Genomic DNA, 20,325 nt, shown 5'->3' with positions numbered 1-20,325 from the left:
GCGATAGATATATCGTGTCAGTCGCATGTTGATTTTTGGCAACATGCAGGCGTATTTATTTATCCTTTGGCATAACATTTTTATTGCATTCTAAAGCAAACAAATGACAATAAAAGCTTTTACGTATATTCCTCCGAAAGAAAAGCGAGGGAGTGGGCATTAAAATGACACCAGTGCGCTTCCAAAGGAAAATGAGAAAAAATAGTTATAAGGTCCTAGAGGGGGGGAATGGGGGGCGAAAAGAGGGCGATGACAGGATTTTATCTTTAAAATTCAAAGTCAGTTCACTTGCACTTGCAGTTGAGTTCCTTATAATTGATTGTTTTTGTGCACTTTAGTTTAATTCGACTCCGGTATTTTGGACGCGACTAAAACAAAAAAAGATGTATAGGTTGGTTTATGGCTATTAAATTCTCAAAAAAATATCTTGTAACTGTTTGGAGTATATTTAATGGAGTACATAAATGTTTGGAGAGTATTTATAATATATAAAAATTAAACATTGATCTGTACAAAATGTATTGTTTACTACTTTCCTGCATATGATTCAGTTTTATTTTGATGAACCCTTTTTTCAAAATGTTCTATTTACTAGGGCATGTCAAGTTCGTGGGTTTCACTGAACTCGTTTAATTTGTATCTGCGCCCTTAGCGCTTTTGGACTCGTTTCCATTTGAGTCGTGTCTTCGGCTCTGGGCCTCACATTCAATTGCATTTATTGACCAAAGAAATATTTTATTACTTTACGCTTGGCAAATATTAGTTGCCCATCGTCAATGGAGTGAATCCCCTCCATTTTTTTTGGGAAAGGACTTACATGAAATTTGTTGCCATTGACGCAGGCAGCAAAATGAAACGATGATTCTGTCCCTGTCCTGCCTTGGCTAATATATCCGGCCTGGTTTCATCCCCCCGTTGTCGTCATCAAACTCTCTCACTTTGATTTCTTGGCAACGCTTTTTTACACACTCGCACACTCAAAAAAAATATGAAAACATTTTAGATTTAAATAAAATATGGGAAATATTCTTTGGAAACTCCAAAAAGGCGTTTCAAAATTTTTGTATTGTACAATATTGTATTAAAATTCGAAATCAGTGATTTATATGTTTGCTTCGGTTTCGACTTTGTCCGTTTGTTTGTCCATCCGTCTGTCGGTATGAATCAAATCAAAACTTATCTAATTTAAGGTTCACAAGCCGCAGAAAAACAATTTCGAACAAGAGAGAACGCTATAGTCGAGTTCCCCGACTATCTAATACCCCTTACGCAGCTGGTGGAAGTGCGAAGGAGAAATTTCAACACTTACAGTTTTTGGCGGTTTGTGGGCGTTTGGTAAATCGAGAGGTATTTACAAGACTAACAAGAATGTAAAAAAAATATCAAAACCTTTTTAAAAGTGTGGGCGTGGCAGTTTTGAGCGGTTTGTGGGCGTTGGGGTGGGCGTGGCAAAAAGTAGTATTACAGATCGATAGAAATATATATTATATAATATTATAATATTCGAAACGCTTCCTTCTGCCTCTTACATATTACATATGTACAACGAATCTAGTATACCCTTTTACTCTATGAGTAACGGGTATAAAAATGTTTTAGACTTTACTATTCTCGAATTTTTTTGTTTAAGATAGCCAAGTTTTGTAGCATAAAGTTTGTGTTATTTGAAATGATTTAGTCAGTATTACTCATTCACGTAACTACGAAAGTATTAAGTTGTCAAAATCAGAAAAACAAAGTATTTTATGTTTTAAAACTATGAATGATTTTTACTAAATACAAGTAATTGTAAGCATACATATATTGCAAGTTGTTCTCAAACTTTTGACGTTTCAAGGTGACATTGAAATTTTTTGTTCAGTGTAAATTTTTTCAGATTTTTTAGGACTCGACGAACTTTGGCAAATATTTTGGTCATAGCCGAGATTTGCGTGCCTTGCCAATGGTTTTGTTTGTTCTGCTGTGTCCAGTCATTCGCCCCGCCACGCGCCCCTTTTCGTCTTCCCTCTCGCTTCCTCTGGAGGGTCTCTCCTCTCGCTCACTCGCCAGCCGTATGTGGGTAATTCGGTCATGAATATGCGAACAATTTCAGCCATTGTCCGAGGAGCATTTTTTGGGTGCGCATATTTGTCGCAAATGGACTACATTACAACATTACAGTTATCTTTGGATATGTGCTAGTGTGTGTGCATGGCACATAATATCTCATAGAGGACATTAGGGCCCAAAAGTCTAAATAAGGAAAGCCAAGAAATATCCCATAAAATATGCGTGATTTGGGGTGGACTTTGAAGGGAATAGATTCCGGAAATCTTGAAAAATTCTCCTCTTATTTTAACAAATTTTCAATACCTCAGTTTTGCTTGATTTCGGAAAACCCATACATACACATTTATGAATATGTATATATGTATGATTTATTGTTGGTATTCAAATTGTAGGCATTTATATTAATTATATGTGTTCCGAACGCTCCTGTGTGCAGATTTTAGTTGCCCCAAATAATTTCCTATCAACTGCACAGCATGATGACCTTACATTTTAGGAACAATTGAAGTCCACCCTGGGGCACTTTTATGAATGTTTTGTGTGCATAAACAAACAAACAAAGGCCGCATAACATTAAAATGTAACACAAAAAGCCACAACAACAGTTGAAATAACCACGGCTCATGTTTTGTGTTGTGTGATTAAAATTAAAATAAGCGACGACATGTTGAACTTGAAAAATTCGTTCTGTGTTGCTCATGACAACAACCACTGCCTATATATGTATGTATGTGTGTACATACATATGTACATAAATGTAACAATAAGAAAATCTACGGATTCGGATGGAATTCTAAAGTACCCTACGAAAAACTTTTGAAAATGTGAAGTAATGTAAACTAATGTGATTAAAAGCCACCTAGTGGATATATCAGTTTCAGAGAAAATAGGGAAGCCATATTAATAACTTTCATATAGGGTATCAAAAGAGAGGCCCCGCCAGAGAATGCAGTCGGCAGAGAGTGCGAGGGAGTGGGAGACACTATGAGCGGGAGGGAACCCTAATAGCCTTACTAATGACCGAATAACTCATTCTTATTAGAAAAATCTCTGTCCCATAAACGATTCCCAATTAAAATCATTGCGCTGCTAACTTTGTTTTAACTGGCGTTTCTGCAGTTTCTTCTTCTTTGCCAGCCGTCTTCTTCTTTTTACTCCGGCGTGAGTAAGTGCCGTTAGTGGTAAATATGCAGGGTATGCAGGAGTCTGTTGGGCCTCCAGCGCATCCTTAACTTTGTTACCTATTAACTTATTTAGCTTTCTTTGACTAACTCACCTTTGTATGGTTGTTTAAAAGTATGCAGTCTTACATATTTATTGAATATGTAATATTCTGACACACCCGGAATAAGTTATTTTTATATTGCTTCTGCTACGCTAACTGACGTATATGTTTTTTTTTTAAGGAAGTATAAATTATATGTATTTCTTCAATCAGAATGAATTCAATGTGTTTTAGAAACAATGTTGTGTGTACATTCTATTACATGCATAAATATATTCATACATAGATCATATGTATTTCTGAGGTTTTTCGTACATGTGTATGTGTGTACAAAGGTTGAAGTAAGCACTACAATTATAAGGCTGATCGCTATAATTCTCAATTCGTTCTATCAGCGCTATCTAAAATTGTACGGTATTTATAAACGTTGCACTTGCCGCCAACAAAACAAACACGCACACCATCGCGCACGTGCGAGCGCGACAAAAAACCAAAACAACAAAATCCACGCTGGAAACAGCTGCTTTGGCTTGGCATTGAAATCGTGTATGAGTGGCGGGGAGGGCGGGGTATAGTAGCAGGGCATAGCGGTAGCGAGGGCAAGAGCGAGATGATGCGATGCGATGCGGGCACGAAGGCCAATTTGCCGAAGATACCCGAGTCCCCATGAACCGTTGAACGTGGAGCCGAACCGGTTTTTGGCGCTACATTGGCGATGCGTTGGCGCTCAGTGCAAAACGAAGCACTGAAGGTGTCAGTTGGGTTCCCGACGGTTTAACTTTTAGCTCCCACAGCGAACGCAGTTCTCAGCGATTTTGACGCAAATTATAAACGTACGTAAGCCGGTGATTTCACAAAACGCGTTTCGAGTCAAAAGAAAAAGGAAAAACCAAAAAAATAAACCATTACAAACAAACGAAAAATAAAACTGAAAATAAACCCAAAAACACAATTAAAGTGCTAATGATTTGGGATTTTTTCTCACAACTTAAATATTTTTTTTAATTGTGTTGTTCTTTTTTTTTTGTTTGTGTGCCATTTAATCATCTTTTCAGCGAAAAAGTGCTAAAAACAAAGTGAATTCAAACCGTTGTTGCCATTGTTGTTGTGGTCAATTAAAACCTATTTACATATAGATTTTTTTCGAGTGTGTGAGATCGTGATCGTGATCGTGATCGTCATCTCCGCTTGCCTTTTCTTATTAGATTCTCTCTTTTGCTAATTAGCAATTCGAATGTTGTTTTTGCAGCTGAATTTATTGATTGATTGGAAATAAAAATAAAAACAAAGTGCCAAGTGTATGAGTAAATTCCGGGAAAGCTTTCAACTTATATGTTCATTGTATAAATTGCCGAATGATGCCATTGAACTTGTTAGGAAAATAGTTTTTGAATGTTTTTGAAAAATCCAATATGATTGAAAATAATTTTTCAACGTTTCAAATGCAAAACTTAAATAGTTCAAGGTTTAGAAGACTTGTACACATATAATTCGAATATATGTTCAACGTATTAATTAAATCTGGAAAAATGGTTTAAAACATGACACTTAATACATGAATCCTTAATGCCAAATGGGGAAATAATTGCGATGATCATTGTTGAGTGTTCCACTTTGTCGAACAATTTCCTCTGAGGTTCTCGTGTTTCTTTTGTAGGCCGGGTCGTGTAACGTCATCTAATATACATACATGGCTAATAATCCCTTTTCTTACGCCTCCGAAAGTGAGTGGGGAAACCAGCCACCCGCCCGAAACCACCCACATATCGCGTCTTGTTCGGCGAACTATAAACATTAAATAACAATAATAAACAGCAACAAGAGCCGGGCAGAAAGTTGAAGCAGTTTGTCTAAGTGGCTTGGGGCTTTGTCAAAGCATATAAAATATAATACAATAGAAAGTATATGGAAGCCGCAACAACAAAGTAACGAATACAACAACAGCAACAATAACAACAACAACAAGAAAAGCAACAACAACAACAACAATGGCAACGAGTACATCGCAGTTGTTGGCTCCAAAACACGCAACAGTCCGTCAGAATAAAGTCAGCCATGCCCACCGTCGTCGTTTTAGACCCCTTTGCATCCCCCGGAATATATATGTATGTGGAGCCGGAGCCCTACTCCTGTATATATATTCCCCTCCAGTAACATCGCGTGTTCCGGGGGCCCAGCATGAAGGACTTTCGCCGGGGATCAGGGGGCAGCAAAGGGGCTTCAAACAGCGAGGGCTCCAAAGGCCCCCAGTCTCCTCCGCTGTACACAGCGGGAAATTCTGTAGCGTTCGATGTTGCTCGCATATCGATTCTTACCAGATTCATCCTATTTACTATAGCTCAAATCAAATTAAAATAAATTCAAGATGTTAGCCTTTTTAGGAGTTCTAGCAAAATAAGGCAGTGAAATAAATAATACAATTGTTGAACTGCAGCCACTTCAAGGTTTCAATCCAACTTAGTGAAAAATCATTGGAACTCGCTGACACTATCCGCCTTTAAAGAGCGAGTTGGCCCATTTCGCTCAGTGTAAACTCAAGTGCTCGTACTTATAAGCCTATACCACATAGAGTACAATTTTTTTCTATAACAAAATTTTCTATATTTTTTCTACATATTTTTTTGTGTTTTATTCTTTATGTTATTTTTTTCGCCACTGCCACCGCTGTGCAACGCTCCCGTTCCCGTTCTCGTTCCCGTTCCCGTTCTGGATCCCGTACTTGGACCCGTGCTCCAACCCGCAACCGGAGAGTAGGTCAGGTCAGTATGTGTTACTATTTGGCTATAAGAGGGTAACGGGGTTCCGGGGGATCCGGGGGCCTGACTGCCCCCCGCGTCTGCGGTAGGCTTATTAATTTACTGCGACTTTTGTTTCGCTGCATTCTAGCTGGGAAAGTCGGCAAAGTCGGCAAAGTCTTGTGGGTTCCGACAAATCAATCAGGAAAACTTAAGGAAAACTGACTGAAATGCGGCAGGGAAAACGTTTCTGACAATCGCTTGGAATAACGTGTTTATAAAAGCTTTTATTGGAAATATTAAACTATAATTGTTTTGATGTACTTTTCAACGTGAACAAGTATATAAATTGAATTTCTTTAAAGTGAATTCCACTCTGTTCTGACATCATTTTATTTTTTTAATTTATGAGTGCGCTGAAAATTCAACAGCAAAAACGCAGCACGGTGGTTATTATGTTTCAATTTTATTGCGGAGTTTTAAGCCAAAGCTTTTATTGAATGAACAACATAGTTGTGTGGTTCCTATATATTATTTAAAACTGTATAAAGTTGGTGCAGAATTTTATTTAAAAGTTATTTTCCATATTTGCCAAAAGAATTTAGCTTTACTGCAACCAACAACTCATTTAAACTCTTCAAAAACTATTAAAACCTTCCACCTTGCCGTTAAATAAGTGGTTAATCTTAAGCTCATTCAGCCAATTTAGCAATTAAGCCATCTATCAAAGTCAAGTCTATAATCTCAAACATCTTAAGTCCGAGGCCGAATTCAATTAGTCTTCTACTATCGATCAAAATCAATTAAATGCCTCTATATCAGAGTCGAAGAATTACAAAAAAATTATATCGCTATTATGCAAAACGAGTCGCAAAGTTTGCCTAGACGGGCAAAACTTTCGCAACAAATAATTTCCATGAGGCTAAGTTATATTCGATTATCCCCCGACCCACACGCAAATTATTTGCAACTTTTTGCTTGGGGAAATTTAATTTGTGGGCGAGGAACGTGCATTATTGTGGGGAATCTCCGAAAGTTTTTGCTGACGCAAACAATTAGCTGCGATTGAAAGTTATGCCCAAAAAACACCAGAAGATAATTGTGTCTACAGGTATTCAAAGGTTTTCTTTCGAGCTTTAAACGTATTTTAATATTGCAAATCTGCTTAAACTGCTGCAATGTTTCCCGAAGCTCGGCAAGCCGCAGAAATAGCCAAGAAAATCGGGGAAAATTGGGAAAAACGAGGAAAGAAGGCAGGAAAAATCGGCTAAGCGCAGCGACAACAAAAACTGAAACAAAACAATACTAAAATCGAGAGAAAGTCGAAAAACAAAAGCTCATAGCGCACTTTTGGTTGCTGCGACTGTCAAGCCAAATGCACAGAGACAAAGGCTAAAAGGGGGTAAAATAGCGGTGAGTGGTGCGAAGGGGGTGGAGGGGGTTTGAGCCATCTGAGGTGGAAATGTTGCAAGCCATGTTGCACGTCCTGTGCCGAAAACTAACACCAAACTGTCGAGAGTCGACCGTTAGGTATCCAATTTATTGTGCAGTTCTGACACCAAATAATTTGACCATATATATTCGACATATGTACATATATATTTTTTGTAACATTTTGTTGCATGTTACCATGATAACTAAATTCTTTAAATTCTTTAGTTTTTAGGTCTTTGAATCGAATTTCAAAAAATCCCCTAATCATTGTCCCAAAATAGGAGGAAGGAACATTAAAACGCGCTATAAAAGCGCTTTAAATTGTTTGATCAAGTCACTTGTGTACATATATTACAACTTAATCATTAATCTCAGTTAATGTGGGCAAAGCAGTTAAGTTTGACTTTGAAAAAGCAGAACAACTAAGTAGCTAGTCATAAACAGGAAATAGATTTTCAACTCAATTATATATTTTGCACCATGTGCGCATTCGAACCGCCTCAACAGCGGTTCTTCCAAGATGGGTGGCTTTGGTACACTTCCAGCGGATGTACTCGAATCACCCATTACTGGCCATATTCCGCAGACTCTTCGCCACTCGGCGACCTGCTTTTGTTGTTGCCCACTGTGTTGCAGTGGCATTCTGCATTCGGCATTCGGCACTCGGTGCGCTGCGGTCTGTGGGTTAAAAACAAGGTTTGGTAACAATGCTCTGCCACATTTTCAAGGTCCCAGAACTGCGGCAGGAGTAAATCATAGGCAAGGACAACGCAGAGCAAAGCAAAGCAAGGCAAAGCAAAGCAAAGGGCTAAGGACACATCTTGTGGTCGACTGAACTCGCCTCAAGGCCCCAGGATAAAGCTATGCCAGGATAGCAGAGGGATCTTCTCTGACCCAAGCGAAACAAAACGAAACGAAACGAAACTAAATCAAAGCGAAATTCTGGCAAATTAAATAATCAAAAACAATTGTTGGAGAGCTTCTTCGTCGGCGGCGAGGGCAAATTGGATTACGTGTAGATTGGTTAAGATGCCGCGAAACACAAAGACAAAGTCAAATACAAATACTCGTATATGTATGTATTTATAGAGTATAGTGTAAGAATATGCACATATATTTGTGCGTCCCGCATATAAGCACACGTTTTCAGATAGAGAACTGACCCCAAAAGGTTATCGCTATCAGCAAAGTCTCCGCGTTTTCAGGTCGTTTCGATGATCATTAGAATAATATTATCTCGAACATTTTTTGGTTCGTTTTTTCTTCACGTATTTCTCTCTTCACAAGAGAGGAAGGGCGATTTGGCGTTTGGTGTATAATTATAAAATTCTATAGAATTAAGGTGTCCCACGAATACGCCTCAGAAATATGAATGGAGAAGCGTTTTCATGACTTATAATTATTATGTTCGAGAAAAGCTCCCCTCATGTCTTGTAGCAAACTATTAATAATCGGAATATTTTCTGAACAACGTGGTAAAATGCGAGAGGAATGGCTGAATATATTAAACGAATGAATATATGGCAAAGGCAACTTAAAATTTGACCGCAATAATTTGAAACTATTCTGAGATGTTGTTGAAAATTGAAACGTGTTTTCAACCGCATTAAAACCTAATCAAAACTTTTATAAATTAAATTGTGTTAACAGTTATTTGATGGCCACTTTGGTGACTTTATTTATTTGCTCCTATGCATATAAATTGATTCGACATTAAATAGCCCAAGGGTAAATAAATATTTCGCATGTACTTTATCGAGAGTTTTATTTCCAGTCGTTTACTGTAGTGACAGGACGACAATGTTTGTTTATCATAAGCTATTTGCTTTCAATTTTCCCCACGGGATTATGTTTAAATATTTAATAAACGACACACAGTCGAAAAAGAAATAAATCAAATGCGACGGAGGGTCGTCCAATGTTGTTTGAGTGATTTGACGCTCGACTTGATTTTGTGGCTCGAAATAAAAATAAAAAAAAATATGAGGGAGAAGTTTTCAATTTTTGAGTGGCCCCATCGCCCTAATCGCTCCTCACAATCTACTGTCGATGCTATGCGAAGCAATGCGATGCGATGCGATGCCGTTCGAGAATCTGTGAAATTGAAGGGCGGCCAAATTAAAATCGAGGGCAGGAAGTGGAAGACAGACAGGAAACAGTCATAGCAATGGCAGAAGTAACTGAATCTGAATCTGATTTTGAGTCTGAGTCTGAGTCTGAATCTGATTCCGAGTCGGACTCGGACATGGCGTCGGAATAGAAATAGGAATAGGAACAGGAACAGGAATAGGAATCCGAGTTGGATCTGAATCACCAGCACAGCGAGACGGAATGAAATTGAAGTTGTCTGGCTTTCAGCCTTTGGACTTCTTCCATGATTTCGACACGATTTGGCCAGCGTTAACCTTGAAATGTTCGCTCTCAGCCACGGTTGCCAACTTTATAAGCCGTTGTGACAATTGAATTGTCAGCACCGCACCGTTTTCCCCGATTTCTGAATCCTTGCTCACTTTTCTGGGTTCTAGCTTCTGGCTTTTGGTTTCTGGCTTCTGATTTCGATTTTCGATATAGGACTTCGGCTTCAGCTTCAACTTTGACTGCAGCTCAGCGAAATTTGTCATGTCATCTGCTCACTTTTAAGCCGGATTGGATTGTAGTGGGAGAAATAGTCGATACTTCCCACTGCGAGGATAGACTTAAAAATTGAAGAGAATGCACTGACATTTTCGGTGGTCACTATTTCCAAAAACTTTACTATTGCTTAAGAGGTTGTATAATTGGGAACTAATTAGAAGTGCATAACAAACGTTATATATCTGATTTCCCCAAACAGAGCCCCTCTTTTCGCTCAGTGCACAGCCATCGCCCACTCGCATTTGCCTTTTTCAATTTGATTCGTTTACAGGAATAGCAAACACCATCCTGTAAATAGTAGCAGTAGCAGTTACAGCTCACTCGGACTTACTGCGATGGACTGTCGATAGTTTTCGCATTAGAAATGACTCGGGGCTACTTGTGGGTTAAGGGGCGACATGGGGGCTGGTTGTTGTGGGTTAAGAAAGGGGGCTGGGGGATTGTCCCCAGTATAAAGTCGGTGTGTAAGCGCTCAGATAACAGCAGATATTGTGTGTTTGTTGATTTGTTTGGCTTTGTTCTCGTTTGTTTGTCGCTCAAACAGGAATAAGAATTTTGCAAATATTTAGTTGGTGTTCCATGACGACTACGATTAAAGGCGATGAAAATCGATGCTGGAAATAAAAGAAGGCATGTATTGCGTGTATTTTGAAAGTGTATTGCATGGCATTAATGATTCCCTCAAGCATTTTCATATTGTGAGTAACGCTTGATGTGTTTATTTTTGCATTTGTGCATCACTCAAGGAAATCCATTGGGGAATCACACGGAAATATCTTGATTATTTATAAAGCTCTTAGGAAAATAGCGTGATGCGTGTAAAGACAATGAATATGCAAGAATAGTTATCGACTTACGAGTGGTTTTTAAGAAAATCCACGTGGACAATATATTAAAAATGATGTTGTGTTGTCTTGATATTTACAATTTAGTAAACAATTTCGATGTGAATTTAAGCTGCACAAAATCACATAAAACAATAAACTTGATTTCCGTTTATTGACAGGATAAAGATACAAAACCTATTATAGGATCCATCAAGTCTCGTATAAATATGCTATATATGTATAAATAACCTTAGCCACATCTGGAGCTTGAATTTTTGATTAACTTGAAAGCTTTGGTTCCATGCAGTTCAATGTTCTGTGGGATTTGCACAGCTGTGCTGTATATGCATTTCTATAAGTGGAGTAATAAATATTTTATTACAACCCCTCTGAAAATCTGAGGACTTATGCGAATTTCTCACGAACTGCCGGCGGGTGAGACTTTTTGATTTTTGCACGAAAATCTGCTATTGCAATCCTAGCTCAACCGCCGCCATTTGCCACCCACTTTTCGTGTGTCGCGGTTTTTGTGGCGCCCTTGAGACAGCCGCCTGCCTTGCCAACCCCCAACCCCCAACACCCACTTGGCGCCCCAAAGAGTGGGTGGGCAAATTAAAAGAACATAAAACGCTGCAACAGGAGCAGCAGTCGGGGTTTTGCTATATGTTCTATACATACATACATATGTACGAGTATGCATACATGTAGCCACATGTATGTCTAGCAAGCAGGATATTGCGGTAATGTTTTCCATAAATATTAAGTCATTTGCCAGCTCGCTTTGCATTCAGCAGGGCATAAATCAAATCAAATCAAGACGGGAGTCAGCTCGAGTCAGCTCGAGTGAGCGGATTGGTGGCCTAGTGGGTTGCTGGGATGATTGGGCCGGGGACCACACGACGTATGCGTAATAAACGCGCACCCCCAAGGAAGTAGCAGCATTCGTCACCTCACTGAAACTGGAAATTGGTTCCAGGCAGAGCGGCAATTTAATTGCACATTAACTACAAACTGCACATTGACTACAAAATGGCAAAGACATTGTAAATTACTGGGAATTTCTACACATTTTCTATTTCAGGCTCGGAATCGAACTGCAAATGCGTTTGGTTTAGGCTTGTAGATCGCATTATGCTTTGTGAAATTAATCCATCCATGAATAATTATAATCCCATTACTGCAAATAATTCAATTTTTTAAATTTTAAATTTTTTAATCGAAAATAGCTCTCCCCGAACCGTCACCTTTTCCATTTCAATTTTCCATTTCCAAATAGAGGAAATCCCCCAAATAAATCATGTAAATGCAGAAGTATTTGCTAGTCGCTCTGTCACCTACAACTCTGCCAATATTTCCACCGATTTTATCCATTGAGCTAATATAATTTTTCATGTATAATTTATGATTTAATTATAAAGAATCACCAGAGCGGCTGCCTGTGCGCCTCATCACAAAAGAAAGAAATTGAAAAGGCCATTGTGATTTATGAAAATTATGAGCCGAACTTTACCCAACTCAAAAAATATTTCGAGGGTTTGGGCGAATTTCATTTTCGCTCGCTTCTCACACCTTTGCATGCTTTTCATGGTTTTTATGCTAAAGTTTTTTAAGTGCGCCTGGTCGTCTGAGTTGCGTTGCCATTGTTGAATAAATCTATGGGAAATAATAGCGAAATACATATAAATATACGTATAGATTTTCGTTCACTCAACCAATTTGCCCAATCAACGGTGACGGAAATATGAATTATATTTTCATACATATAGATATACATATACACTTCGTGCTTGTCTCCTTTTCAAAGGGAGCCAAACATGGGGCAAATACTTTCCCTGTCCAAAAAGTGTCCTTTATTCCTTCCTTTTTTTTTTTTTTTGAGTCGCCCATTTACACGTCATTTACACTTTAACATCTTAGCGCCTATACATAAAAAAGGGGCGGAGCAAACAAATTGATGTCGCTGATGATGCTGATTATACGCGTCTCCTCGCCGGATTCCTTTGGGTTATTAAACTTTATTGTTGTTTGGGATTTTCCACGTCCCCTCCTCATTTTCCATTTTCCGCCATGCGGTTTATCAGCTCTGTGGAAATCGCAAATCATTTATTATGAATATACGCAGCATTTGATGTATTTAATATGCCAGGCACAATATTGTATCGATTGAGTGGAAAGATTTCTAAAAACGGCTATTTTTTATATATTTTATTTTTTGTGATTGATTGGGCGTACTTACACGGTTCACTGGTTTGCCAGCATATAACACATTCGAGTTCATAATTTCCACTAATTGTTTGCAGAGCCATTAAATATTAATAAAGCCATTGTATTATTCGCGATAATTTGTCATAAAAATTAAGCTAAAGACTAAGCTTAAACAGAACGAGAGAATTTTAGACAGTATGCAAAAATGTAAGTGATTGTTTTTTGCCTAATCTAGTTGGAAAATGGAGTCCGTGAGTCAGAGCTTTGTTTGTTTGTTTGTTTTTGTCGGAATAATTAAAAACGAATTCATTTTGATTTATTTGAATAATATTTGCATTGGCTGCAAAAATAAATGTGCTGGAAAAATGCTGTTCAAAACTAATGACGACGCCGATGATTGAGTGAACTTCGAACGAATTTATCATAAATCCACACAGGGAAAAGTTGACAAATGATATATTTTCACAGGCGGGGCAAGAAAATGCATACGTGTGTGGGTCGTCATCGTGTTAAACCACAATTGAGCATAAATTTATATTTAATTATGAATAAATTTTGCAAGCGCATTAAGTTTTGCATTTTTAACTCATCGCCAAAGTCCGCCCATAAAACTGGCCAAACGTTGAAGATCGAACCGAAGTAATATCCTGGAAAGCGATAGTGGTTAATGAGACAGACGAATAAATTGTGCGGAAATAATGGAAACTAGGCCGAATGCGGAAAATGCCCTTTGAAGGCAAGACTTGTTAGATGCATCATATAGAAAATGGAGAGAGAGATATTTCCGTAATTCATTATTTTGGCCTTCAACTCGTTCGCGCTTAATTCATTGGCCCACTCGGTCGAACATGCCCGCTGGCTGTGTTCTGTTTTACAATGGGCTCATACAATGGCCGTAATGATGAGCCCCAAAACTCCCGGCTTTCATTCAGACGCGGACAGTAAATCAAGAGATAAATATTCACCCGCACACAAGCATGGCCATGCAAACACACAGATACTGGTGTGCACACTAGGGTGACCAAGGTGCATATACTCCTATACGCGAAAATACGAAAACAATTACTTTTAATTGCTGCCAGCGCGCTGAAGTTGAATATAAATCATGCTCGCTGTTTTGCGCATTGATACTGTAATTATAATTATATTTGGAAATTTTTGTATAATTTAGCATTTAAAACTAATGATTTGCTCTTCAAATTTCGACGATTAGTTGTGCTTATCAATTTCCAAAGGAATTTTGATAGATTTGACACGCGATATGCTGCTTCCTTTATGTATGTTCATATCATTTTCACTCTCATTGAGTGCAGGAACTATTGTCAATGAAAAAAAAAGGCTCATTAAATGCTTGGCTGTAGAGATACACCCTACCAAAAAATATATATACGCCGTATGAATATCGAGGCATTTCCCTTTGGCGAGTTCACAATTCGTTAAATGCACTGCAAAATTTATTTATGACGCAACAGCAGGCGGCAAATAATAAACGACTACGTTGAGGTCAAGGGTCGGTTTTCCCGGGGGAGGGGGGAAAGCCGCGACTGCGTCAGCATTTCAACTTTGACATGTAGCGCTGGGCGGACTGAAAAGGGGGCGTGGATTGGATCGGATTGGATTGGAATGGATAGGGTTGGATTGGATGGGCAGTAGCTGCCGTATCCACCGGTTCGCATTTAATTGCACATCAAAATGAACTTTAATTTCGTTTTAATTGCTAAACCCGATTCGGGTTTTGTTTATGATCCGATTTTGCAATGGCGAACAATGAGCGGAGCAACAATTGTCCGTTGTCAATTTAATACGCATTAGCTTTTGTATACTTTTTTGTTTGTTTGGGGTTTCTGGTTTTTGGTTTTTGGTTTTGGGTTTTGCGCATAACTCAATGAAATATGACGGCGATCTGTCAGATGATGTGTCAATGTCAAAATGTCAATGGGAAAGAAAATGTGAAGGGGCTTGCCACGATAAATGTCAAAAACTTGCCTCGAATGCTTTTTATTCATAGGCGTAAACGCATTTAAAATCCCTAATTTGTTAATGTTTGGTTACTCAATTGTGCATGTGTAGACTAGGAACGCTTTTAAGGTGTATTTACCTGAAAATAAACAACAACTATTTCTGTGTTTGTTGCGACTTAAGAACAATGTTTCTCACACGTTTCAAAGTCTGCCTAAAACCAAAAGCAAAGGCTTTTAAAGGAAATTGGAGGCATTTTTTGGGGCAGCATTTTGCCGAATTCCAAATCCGGATCCAAATGACTCCAAACCGAATTTCGGACTGGGAAAATTATGCAAACATTTCGCAAGAGAGGAAAGAGATCAGCGTGGAGAACATATTTTTGTCTCGCAATCGTTCCGTTTGTTGTTGTCGGGGCTTTTAAACAATTTGGCCAGCATGAGCGTGTGTGTGTGTGCTTGTGTGTGTGTGTGTGCTTACGTATGGAAATGGTGGGAAATGGTAAATGCTAAATGGGGAAAATGTGGAAAATGGGACTGGAGAATGGGTGGCGGGGGAGCGAATGGGGTAGGTTTGTTTTTAGCCACATGACACATGGCGGGCATAAATCTTGCATGCGGCGTATGGCAAATGAATGCGCCAATAACTCAATAAAACAAAAATGACAAAAAAATCGTGGCCAAAAAAAAAAAAAAACAATAAGGAAGGGAAACCAACATGGCGCTGCTGATGCTGATGCTGCATGCAGCTGCCACTTCCGGCGGCCATTGCTGACTGTCTGGCAATTGACTTCCGTTTTAAATTTTGCACAACATCCTGCAGATCCGCTCCGCCCCGCCCTGGCCATCTCCGCTTCTCCCTTTTTTTTAAATTACCACAGAAAAAGTACGAAAACGTTGCAAAACACAGAAATTCGGTTGGCCACACTTGATGGAATGTGGCAGCAAAGGTGCGGAACAACGAAGGATGCGCAACTGGCCAACAGGAACGCGTCCTTGACAAAGGTGCCAGCAAATATGACAAAATGGCCGCCAGGCGACTCAATGAGCTCGGGCCAACCAAGTAAACAACAACAAAGCCCTCAGCGAAAAATATGTACAAAAATGTGTGCCACGTAAAATGTTTATACTTCAGGACGCCAGCAAGGGGTATGTGGAACATGGAGCATGGGCACGATTAGCAGGTGAAAAATCAAATAGAGCCAGGCTTGAACTTTTGAACTTCGTTAAGAGATATTTAGGTTTACAACTTCTTTGATTTATTTTTAATTTCCTGCTCTACTTAAGCATGAGTATAATTTGTATATACTCGTCGATGGCTGGTGCCGTTTATTTGCTGCTATTTATATAACTTCAACTATGAAATAGTTTTTTGATTTTCAAAAACTACCTTTGTCAAATTGTAGTAAAATGTTCGAGGGTATGCCATATGCCCATTTTCTTTGCAAACTTTTTCCTTGTTTTTCTTCTTGCTGGATGCGGCAAAAACAAAAGAAAACCACAAGCGAAAGCAAAAAAATGCGCGCCAAATGCAAACAATGACAAAACGCCGACAGAGGCAGCGGCAGCGGCAGAGGTCGCCAAGTGTCGACAGACAAACAGAGGGGGGTTGGAAGTTCCGGGGGGATGGAGGTGGAATGGCACCCAAAAGTGGCAAAACAAGTCAACGTTGCAGCTACACCACCCACCACCCACCAGCACCCTTTTTCCAAAATGAGGTCGGCGCCATATATATTTTTTTGTTTTCGGCTTCTTTTTTTTTCTATCTCGCTTTGTTGATGCTCTTGTTGTTTTTTAATTTTATTTGCACTCGCTCCACTTGAAATACATTGTGATGCCATCGCCAGCGTCACCGCTGACCCCTGACCCCTGCGAAGGAGCTCCGCATTTTGGGCGCACGAGAACTGTGTCACCGGCGCGGAGTCGCAGAGATCCTCGAAAAGCCAAAGACAGAAAGGCTAATATGCGCTCAGATTTCGATTCTAATTTTCCTCTCGGCTCCGTAACAGGCTCACTGAGAGAAAAGTGCCCCCCCTTTTCACATACTCACATTTGGCCTCTAAGTCGGCATCGAGGTATCAGTTTTGTGCCAGAATGAAACATTATCGCGCGACTCGAAGCAATAAACTAGATTATTGAACTATTTGCCACATGAATGTGAGCATTATCCTGCTTGAAGGACTTGCAATGGAATCAATGCACTTCCTTTGCACCCAACCACTAAAAAGGCGATAAAAAATGACCGAAATAAGCACGTACATATATACGTATGTATGTATGTATGTATATATTCTTTAGTGGCTGCCAGATGGCCGTAAAAGATATCGCATATGAACTTCCGCCTGAACTTGCTATCCAGATGCACACTAGATCCAGATAGACACGGTTAAGGCAGATTTCATTTCATTTTCCACCTGTGAAAGGCCACTTCTAAATGAAATTGCTTGAAACTGGATCCCAGAAATGGAAAAACTTTATGGTGACCCCTTTTGCTGCTGCCTGGCTGGGCGAAAAAAACACAGAAAAAACAAAAAAAAAAAATATAGAAAAGTGGGCCAGACCTGGCAATTGCATCCTGCATAGCCCCCCGCCCTCCCCGCCTTCTGATTTATGCTTTGACCTTTTCCGCAGGCAGGGAAAATTTTTCTCGTTTTGTTCTGCGCTTTTTTCGTGCCCTCTGTTCCTCTACTCATTTTTGAGCTTAATTAGCGACGTTAGTCGGCAAATGGCATTAGTGGGTTAATTAGGGGCAGACACACAAACACACATGTATGTATGTGCGGTTATCAATGTGTGTCAACGTATATCTTTTTGGCCTAATGAGCCCCGGAGGACTTGCGGCCGGGAAATGGGTGGCAAACCTCAAGTCAACACATTTTCCTGGCCTTTTTTCTAGCTTTAATTTGATTTTGATTAATTGAAGTGCCGCTTGACAAAATCCAATTAATTAATCTGATTGAGAGATGGACGAAAACACACAGTGCCATCCATCTTGGGAATACAAATTGTTGCCTACTTTAAAGGGCTTTCGTAGTTCTTTGTCGTGAATGTTTTACATAAAATAAATGCCTCGTTGGGCTGGCAATTTTATTTCGAATTTCAAAGCCAACCAAGCACCGCTGTTTAATAATCAAAACAATAGGTAGCAATAAGAAATAGATATTTCATTTGTGAAACTAACATTCTAACATTCAGGTCTTGCCCTGCTTTAATAACTTTATTCAATCTATCAATCAAAGGAATAGCCCTTTTCAGCAGCAGAATTGGATTTGAAAAGTTGAATTGTTGGAAACTCTCAGAAACGCTCAGAATAAAACCCAATTCATTGAATGACCAAAATAATAATTTCTCTCCCCATTGTGACTGTAAATTTGATTTGAATGCAGATAACCGAGCCCAGCATGGCAAATAAATAGATTTCGAATGCAATTTCCGTTTATTTTTGTTCGCAAAAATAGACAGGAGACTTGAGCCCAAAGCCGGCGAGTAATGAAACGAAAGCTGAGATGATGAAAAAATATCAGAAGGACTTACGCCTGACCAAAAACTGCAATTCATGTGATTACAACGTATAGGCTTTATGTGGAATGTGGGCCAACACCGAACACAAGGCCGAAAAATTTCGGCAGAAATTCGGCAAGAGAATCCATAACAATGCAGTTTATCAAAACAGATGCAGCAAGGACGAAAGGACACAGCTATAGCCAGCTAGTGTGTGCATGTGCGTGCCAGAGAGAATTTGGGTTATCCTCCCGAACACAACGACAACTACATTTTGGGGCCACTCTCACCTGTGCTGCTGTGCCAATAAAATTAAAATATTTTCGACATAAATCAAACTCCAAATTGGGCCAAGCGAAAACAAATGAGTTGACAATAAACGACTGTCCAGACACTTGGTCATACCCTGTAACCGCCGTGGGAATATGAGATTAATGGCCACCAGCTGCTTCAGACCGTGTGACTTTAAAGAACTGCATGCTTTAAATACATTCTCTTATATAACATCTTGGATATTATGAAACGGGGCAGGAGTACCCATTAATTCTTTCATTAGCACAGAGACATGAGAAAATCCTTATAACTAATTAATAATTTTAAATTTCGAGGCATTTCGAAACATGAATATTATCGAAATAGACACAAAACATACTATATATATTATGTAGCTAAATGAAATAATTATCATAAAATCAAATTTTGCAGTTCGGTGCTTTAGATTTTGGCTTGCCAATTTAAATTTTTGGTTTATAAAGCATTTTTAAAGATCTTTTTACTGATTCTTTTTATTTTATCATTGCTTTTCTCCATCAACACAATGGGCAATTTATAGTTGAGCTGGTTGCAAATGCAGCCTGTCTTGCTATGGAAAAAATTGCATTTCATTGTTGATTTGGATATTTCTCTAATGGTCTTTGGTCTGTCCGAAGTTTGCTGGCGATGTGTACAACATGCAGTGAAAGAAACTTTTTTTCTTAGCGCAATGTTAGACATTTATCAACAATCGAAATATATTTCCAGAAGTTTGGAAGTTCCTCAGGAATGTATGAAGATCCTGTTGGTATTTAGAGATTTGGTCTGGCATTTCTATCTAGAACCTTGTCCCGAATGCTGGCTACTTTTCGCCCAGTGTAGGCATTAGGTGTGGGCTTGAATGGCCGTCTGGTCGGTCCGTTCCTCTGTCCCTGACACCCTGACAGTTGCTGGCTCGCTGGAAATTGAAAATTGATATGGCATCGCTTGTTGGCTGCACCATTCTGCTCTTCCGCTTTTCCGCTCCTCAGCGCCGTCAGTTTTGCGTCGCCCCTCCTTGCGATTTCCCAGCGATTTCCCAGCGATTCCAATTCCCCCCAATTTTCCACACCGCCTCCCCTCCCCTACCCTGTGTTGGCTGTTATCGTCAGGCGTCTGTGTCGCGTTTTTAAAACATTACCATGCACTTATAGTCGCAGCAGCATCTGAATCACCAGAAGCATCAGAAGCCCTAAACGAGCGCAAATAGTAATGACAATGCCGCACAGTGGGATCAATTGCAGTGCAAGTGCGCACTTTAATGCCATCGAGTGTGTGTGTGTGTGTGTGCTAGTGTTGGATGTAACCGCTTGTGGCCGATAATCCCTGTAGTGCTTGCGGTTTTGTTCCAGATGCCATATCGAATGTTTGTGGAAGCTGAAAAATTGAACAAAATACTGGACGGGCAACGTGCCTTGTGAACCTGATACATTTGCGGGTTGCTTATGTCAGCAATTGGGTCAAGC

General features: G+C 39.4%; 1 protein-coding gene across 5 annotated transcripts in view; it reads left to right on the top strand.

Moving 5' to 3' along the window:
• The first annotated feature begins 3,969 nt into the window (after nt 1-3,969).
• The window catches only part of LOC6526154 (glycine-rich protein DOT1), a 78,420-nt gene continuing 62,064 nt past the window's right edge, over nt 3,970-20,325 (top strand). The window contains exons 1-2 of one of the 5 annotated variants that reach the window (XM_039377837.1): nt 3,985-4,107; nt 6,029-6,033. The gene's annotated coding sequence lies outside the window, so the exon portion shown is untranslated. Of the gene's footprint in view, nt 4,110-6,028; nt 6,034-20,325 lie in introns of all 5 variants that reach the window. The other 4 variants (XM_015191166.2, XM_015191167.2, XM_015191168.3 and 1 more) reach the window with 4 other exon arrangements.

The sequence above is a fragment of the Drosophila yakuba genome, chromosome X (assembly GCF_016746365.2).
Source record: "Drosophila yakuba strain Tai18E2 chromosome X, Prin_Dyak_Tai18E2_2.1, whole genome shotgun sequence".
Classification (NCBI taxonomy): Eukaryota; Metazoa; Arthropoda; class Insecta; order Diptera; family Drosophilidae; genus Drosophila; species Drosophila yakuba.
Note: the sequence above shows the minus strand (reverse complement) of the source record. Positions and strands in the feature narration are given on the sequence as shown.